This window comes from Melospiza georgiana, chromosome 24, assembly GCF_028018845.1.
Source record: "Melospiza georgiana isolate bMelGeo1 chromosome 24, bMelGeo1.pri, whole genome shotgun sequence".
NCBI lineage: Eukaryota > Metazoa > Chordata > Aves > Passeriformes > Passerellidae > Melospiza > Melospiza georgiana.
The window spans coordinates 8,547,874-8,554,776 of NC_080453.1; positions in this window are offsets into that span (position 1 = coordinate 8,547,874).

Below are 6,903 nucleotides of genomic sequence, written 5' to 3' on the forward strand. Positions count from 1 at the left end.
AGCCTGCTGGTGTTTGTTCACACTGGGATAACCTCAGCACAGGGACTGTAGCACCCAGGGGCTGCCCAGGGACACGGGAGCTGTTTCAGCCTCGGGAGAGCAGCTCTGGCCTCTGCCAAGTGGTTCTGCTGGGAAAACTCTGAAAGAGCCTTTCAGGCTTGGTTTGCAGCCCAGCCCAAAGCAGAATCGTGAGGAAAGCATGGGAACAGCAAGGGCTGCTCTGGGAATGCCTTACACCCCAAGGCAGCATTACTGAAGTGCCATTAAATGCTGTATTTTTGTCACTGCAAAAGCTTGGACGTGGCAGAGGGAGTTCTGTGTTCCTCATGGGTGAAACCATGGGGTTTTCCTTCCTCCCCTTTCTGGTTTTGGGCAAGCCACCACCCTGCTGGGGCAGTGTTTCCCCCATTAGATAAAGTAAGAAAATTTCAAGGGAAAATAATTTTTGTTGTTTTTTAAAAGTAATACTGAAGACAAATTTCCTTTAAATTCCCCCCCCCCCCTCTTTCTAAGCAAGAATAGAAAATAAATTTTTTTATTGTTTCCCACCCTATGCGTTAGAGATTTCTTCTGGAGATGAAAGGGGCTGTTTGAGTACTGATTATATATTTGCACTTTTACATCACCAGCCCTCATTTCTACAAGGTCAGTGCCTTGAACTGGACAAAATTATCTTTTTTTTCCTTGGCTAAGCCACGTGGGTTTTTCCCTGTTTCCCTCACCTCTGCAAAACAAGGCGAGGGATTACACCAGCGGCGGCACAGCCAGCAGCGAGCAGCCCATTAGCTGCTCTAATTAACCTCATTAGGGCACTCAGGGGCGCTGGTTGTGGGTTCCTGGGGTGCCCTGCAGGACAAACAGCCCCGCCCTGGGCACCGCGGGGTGGGCACGGGCAGCGGAGCGCTCCTGCCCTGGCACCTGCAGGGAGTCCGGGGGTGTCCTGGGGGTGTCCGCAGCTCTCTGGGCACAGAGAGGGAACCTCTGTCCCTGTTTGGGGCAGGGGGTGATGCTGAGCCCCCTGGGCAGGTCCCATTCCTGTCCCACTCCACACCCTCTCCATGCCCTCCTCATATCTCATCTCATCTCATCTCATCTCATCTCATCTCATCTCATCTCATCTCATCTCATCTCATCTCATCTCATCTCATCTCATCTCATCTCATCATCTCACCCTGCCCTTGTCCAGCCACAGCCACTGAGCACAGGAAACCTTTCCTCCTGTCTGAAGGAGAGCTGGACCTGCACAAAACCAGGTCCTGTCCCTTCCCTCGGGTGGTTTGAAATCCCCATTTCTGGCATTAAATCTCTCAGTGTAAAACCCTCCATGGGCACATCTAAGGAGAAAACAGAAATGTGGCACCCCTCCAGTGAGAGCCCACAGGAGAGCAGAGGGGAGCAGCCATGGGCTGCCTGTTGTGAAAGAGGATTTGGAGCAGCCAAACCTGTAGTTATGAGATGAAGCCTGCCTCAAATATACCAGAGGAGGATCATAGAGGCACTTACTGTAATTACTGCTAATGACACTGACACTTAGCCATACGTTATTCCATATAAACCTCTTTCATTCCCTGTGCAGACAATGAATAATCAGCACCCTCCATCCCTGCCTTCTGCAGGATTAGCTCGTGTTCCCTGGGACGAAAACCATCCCTTTGAACAGCTCTTGCACCCAGGGCATTGAGTACCACTGCAATAAAAGCTTGTCAGAATTGCCAGTGAATTCATTAAGATCAGGAGGGACGAGTTATCTGTAGGGCAAAACTGTTCCCAGTGGAGCTTTTCATTAGCTTTTTATTGGGGTGTAATTTTCTAGGCTGTCATTTCACTTTATGGAGGAAATCTGTTTTAGGCTCGTTTCTTTTGCCACTCCAATTGTAGTGCACAGATTTAGGGGCTCTGCTGGGAGAGTTCTGCTGTTTCTGATGTTTTGGCATCCACCTGCAGCTGTTTCCCTGTGAAATACCTTTCTCCTACCTGTGTTTTGGCACCCTCTCAGCCCTACGTCAGTGAAATGCCTCTCTCAGCCTTGATTAGGCATCAGGCATTTGCTTGTGAAAACAACAGCTCCCTTTGCCCTTCCAACATCATTTTCCTCCAGACAAAATTGGATTTATTGCATAAACAAGGAGCTCACTATAGCTAAGGTGAGTTGGTGGTTAAAAGCTGCTGTGGTTTCCATCCCTTTCCAGCCCACCAAAGCCCAGCCCTCTGCTTTGGGCTGCTGCATTCCCGCTGACAGCAGTAATTTCTAGTGACAGATACAGAAATGTCCTTAGGGAAAATACAATATTGATGGAAGTTTCCTGTGGGAAAAAAGTTTTTTTTCTTCTTTTTTTTTTTCTTAAGTGCTTTCACCTTTTCTGTTTGTTTTTTGGTTTGTGGTTTTTTTTTTCTCCAAGGACAGTTTCATGACAGGTGTTAAAAATCTCTTCATCCTCTTAATTCCCCCCTGGTTTTCCCTGCACCTCACGAGGAACAATCAAGTTCTTTTAGGATCAAAGCTGAAGAATTGGCTGTGCTCTCCAACTGTACTGGATGGAAGTGCCAGCTGTGGTGTGGATTTGCTGCAATCTCTGGAAAGGCCACACCTCTGTATGAAACACTGTCTTTTGCATAGCAAGTGATACTGGGAGTTGAGTTGGATTGCACAATTCAGGCTCTAATCTTGACAGCCACGATAGCATCAATTCTGAGTCAGAACCCTGTTTTCCCGTATCTCAGAGACAGGATATTTTTTGCACTGCAAATGGCAAAAATTTACATGTATGCAAATGAGTTTAATCTTGATCCCACCGCTCTTGAGCGAGTCCTGGGTCAGGGGAGTCTCCCACTGGATGCAAATGGCTCTTGATGGAGCCCAGGAGGAACAAGGGTGGTACAGCCCTGCTTGAACCAGCCCCAAATCCCAGGGATTGCAGTAAACAAAGGGGAGGAGACTCCCAGGGGAGGAGGGAGGTTACAACAGCCCAGATCCTGAGATTCACCTGTTGCTCTAAACCAAATGGTTGGGTCATAGTGCAGAACCCAAAAATTTCATTAAAACAACGCTGGGAGGTGATAACATTGTCCCTACTGAGAGCAGGTAAATCAGCAGTGTCAGAGCCAGGAAATGAGTAAGGGAAGAGCTGCCCACAGCTCCAACCAGTCAGGGACTGCCCAGCTCAGGCCACACTGGCCAGCCTCACCTGTGAGCCAACAAAAAGTGCAGCTCTCAGCCTGGGAGCCCATCAGGAAAAGCCCAGGAGCTTGTGCTGACAGGCACAAACATCACCTCTCTGTTTGTCTCACTGACCACCACAATTTCACTGAACTCAACAATTTTCTTGGCCTGAAAACAGCTTGACATTTGTTGCAGATGTGGATGTGGATGTGTGAGTGCCCATCTCTGCCCTGCAGTGCTGGCAGTGCTCAGGGAGGATAACACATCTCCCTTGGGATCTCTGCCTGCCTGAAGTGTTAATCCTGGAGAGGGAGAACCCCCTCACTGCAGCTCCTGCCTGCCTGAGCCCAGGGAATGCTCACATCTGCAGGGGGGCTCCTCACAGCTCACACACTCAGGATTTCTGGTGTTAGGGGATGTGCTTCAACATCACATCCTTAATTCTGCCCCCAAAATTACTGATCTTTTTCACTGCTTTGGCTCCTTGATGCCATTCCCAGAATGTTTTCTTTGAAGCAACATGGAAGAAAATCATTAATTGATACATTTACTGACTTGGCTTTGTGTATTTGGCTGTAATGATGGCAGCTGTTACCTCTGATAATGAGGAAATGTATCTTAATTAGAACTTAATTGCTGCTGTCGCATGGGACCCCTGTCTGGAGCTGGACCAGCTCAGAAATCCCTGTCCAAAGAGCTCAGCTCCGATGGGATGTGTCATCAACCTGTTCCTGTAGCTTTCTTGCTTCTCCTTGGAGTGTTTGGTGCTAGAATTCCTGGGTTTTGTTTTGATCAGGCCAGTGACTAAGATATTTATGCTGTAATTGCTGCTTGTTTCTCTGTGTTTGATTACAGCGTGCGTGGTGTGAGGAGCAGGAGGTTGATGGCACATGGAGCAATCCCTTGTTTTGCTTCTAGCTGATGAAGCTGTGCAGGGGAAGTGACAAACACCCCTCTGGGAGTCTGGAGTGAGCTCTCAGCTGTGTCATTGTCTCCTGACATCTGCACAGCTCCCTGACAGGAGGGTGCAGCCAGGTGGGGTCGGGCTGTGCTCCCAGGAACAGGGACAGCAGGAGAGGAAGGCTCAGGGGGGGCACAGCAGGAATTTCCCCATGGAAAGGGGGCTCAGGCCTTGGCAGAGTTTGGAGTGCCCATCCCTGGAGGTGTCCAGGAATGGCTGGAGGTGGCACTCAGAGCTCTGGGCTCTCACCTCACAAGGTGAGGATCAGCCACAGTTGGACTCCATGACCTTGGAGATGTTTTTCCACCTTAATGATTCCATGAGTTTGTGATCCTATGGTTCCATGAGTTTGTGATTCTGTGTTCCATGAGTTTGTGAACCTGTGTTCCATGAGTTTGTGAACCTGTGTTCCATGAGTTTGTGACTCTGTGGTTCCATGAGTTTGTGACTCTGTGGTTCCATGAGTTTGTGATCCTATGGTTCCATGAGTTTGTGATCCTATGGCTCCATGAGTTTGTGACTCTGTGGTTCCATGAGTTTGTGATCCTATGGTTCCATGAGTTTGTGACTCTGTGTTCCATGAGTTTGTGATCCTATGGTTCCATGAGTTTGTGATCCTGTGTTCCATGAGTTTGTGATCCTATGGTTCCATGAGTTTGTGATCCTATGATTCCATGAGTTTGTGATTCTGTGTTCCATGAGTTTGTGACTCTGTGGTTCCATGAGTTTGTGATCCTGTGGTTCCATGAGTTTGTGATTCTGTGTTCCATGAGTTTGTGACTCTGTGATTCCATGAGTTTGTGATCCTATGGTTCCATGAGTTTGTGACTCTGTGGTTCCATGAGTTTGTGACTCTGTGTTCCATGAGTTTGTGATCCTGTGGTTCCATGAGTTTGTGACTCTGTGTTCCATGAGTTTGTGATCCTATGGTTCCATGAGTTTGTGATCCTATGGTTCCATGAGTTTGTGATTCTGTGTTCCATGAGTTTGTGATCCTATGGTTCTATGAGTTTGTGATCCTATGGTTCCATGAGTTTGTGACTCTGTGGTTCCATGAGTTTGTGATCCTATGGTTCCATGAGTTTGTGATCCTATGGTTCCATGAGTTTGTGATCCTGTGTTCCATGAGTTTGTGATCCTATGGTTCCATAATTTTGTGACTCTGTGGTCCCATGAGTTTGTGACTCTGTGGTTCTAACTTGGGTCTTTTTTTAAAGACATTTTCAGCAGGATTCCTTCTCAGCAGACATTCCATGGTGGATCCTGGAAACCTTTGGATCCTCTTTGCTTTATATCTGATTTATCCCTGCATTGTGAACAAACTGCCCTCCAAACAAACCAGCTGGGATGGAGGGGAAGAGACTTCTCCTGCAAGTCCTGCATGAAATCATCCTCAGAGACCCTGGAACTGCTGGGTTTCTCCCTGGCCATGGGAGCTTTGGGCTGGGATGTGGAGGGAGGAGCTGGAGGGACGGAGCCGCTGCTCAGGGCACCCTACAGTTACCTTAATTGGGACAGCTGTGCTCCAGCAGCCCGTGTGTTCATTAGAAACTGATGCTTATTACAATTAACCAGACACTGACATTAATTACTGGGAAGAAACATGACGGCTGTGTTGATCCATCCACGAGAGGGAGAGCAGAGTTCCCTCTGTGGCACTTTCCTCTCTTGGCATTTTGCTGTTTCCAGGAGGTTCCCAGTGCCTGCTGGGGTGACAGTTGGATGGATTTACTGATGTAATTCACTCCCCTGTGCAGCCCCATCTCCAAACAACAAAGCAGGAGACAAAAAGTGCTCAGGCAGCCCTTAATCCACCCCAGCAGGGCAGAGACAGAGACGCTCTGAACTGGCCTGACAGGAATGATGAGCGACAGAGCTGGGGCCCTGCAGGGAAAGCTGGTCCCAAAAACCACCAATCCCTCTGGATCCCCGTGGCTCTGGGGCTGCTGGAAATGTTCTGGGGCACAAGAGCTTGTGGGGATTTGAGTGCTCATGTCTGGGGTTTAATCTGTTTGTTATGGGGGAGCCTGTGCCTGAGACCTCCTCAGAATGGGATTTGATGTGGATGTGGGAATTCACTCAAAGCATTCAGGAAAACTGAGACAAAGGGATTCATCCCATAGGTAAATGTGGAAAGCACTGGGCAGGAACAAGGCTACTTCCAGGATAATTTTTGGCCTCAATTTGATGCATTTTTTTTAGTGTGGACTGATAAAATCTGATGACTCTTGTCCAGATTTTATCATCAAAAGCAGGGGAGAGTCAGAGCATTCTGTGAAAAGAGCAGAGTCACCCTCAGGAGCAGAGCAGCAGAAGACACTTGGCATTCAAAGCACAAAAATGCAAATTCAGGGATTCAGGGATTAATAACTGATCAGCTACAAACATTTAATTTGGAGACAACAAAAGCAGGGAAGGGCCTGGGAGTGCTGTGGGGATCTCTGAGCTCTGGCAGGGGGAAAAGACACTTTTCAGAGGAAGGACAATTGTGATGCAATGAATTTGAAGTGAATTTAGGATGACACTGACTGATTTTTCTGCCACCACAGATGAAAGGCTTTGGAAACACCCAGCAATCCTCCTGCCCTCTTTGTGTCAGTCAATGGGGAGGGTTCAGGAGGAAGAGGAGCCCAGATCCAGGCATATATCCAGTCTTCAACCTCCAAAGGTGGGGATTTAAAGTCAGTCCCACAGCCAGTGGCTTGTCCAGTGCAGGACCTTTGTCTTTTACCTGGTATTTCCATGGATGGTGAAACTCCTGCAGAATGTACCCAGCCACTTG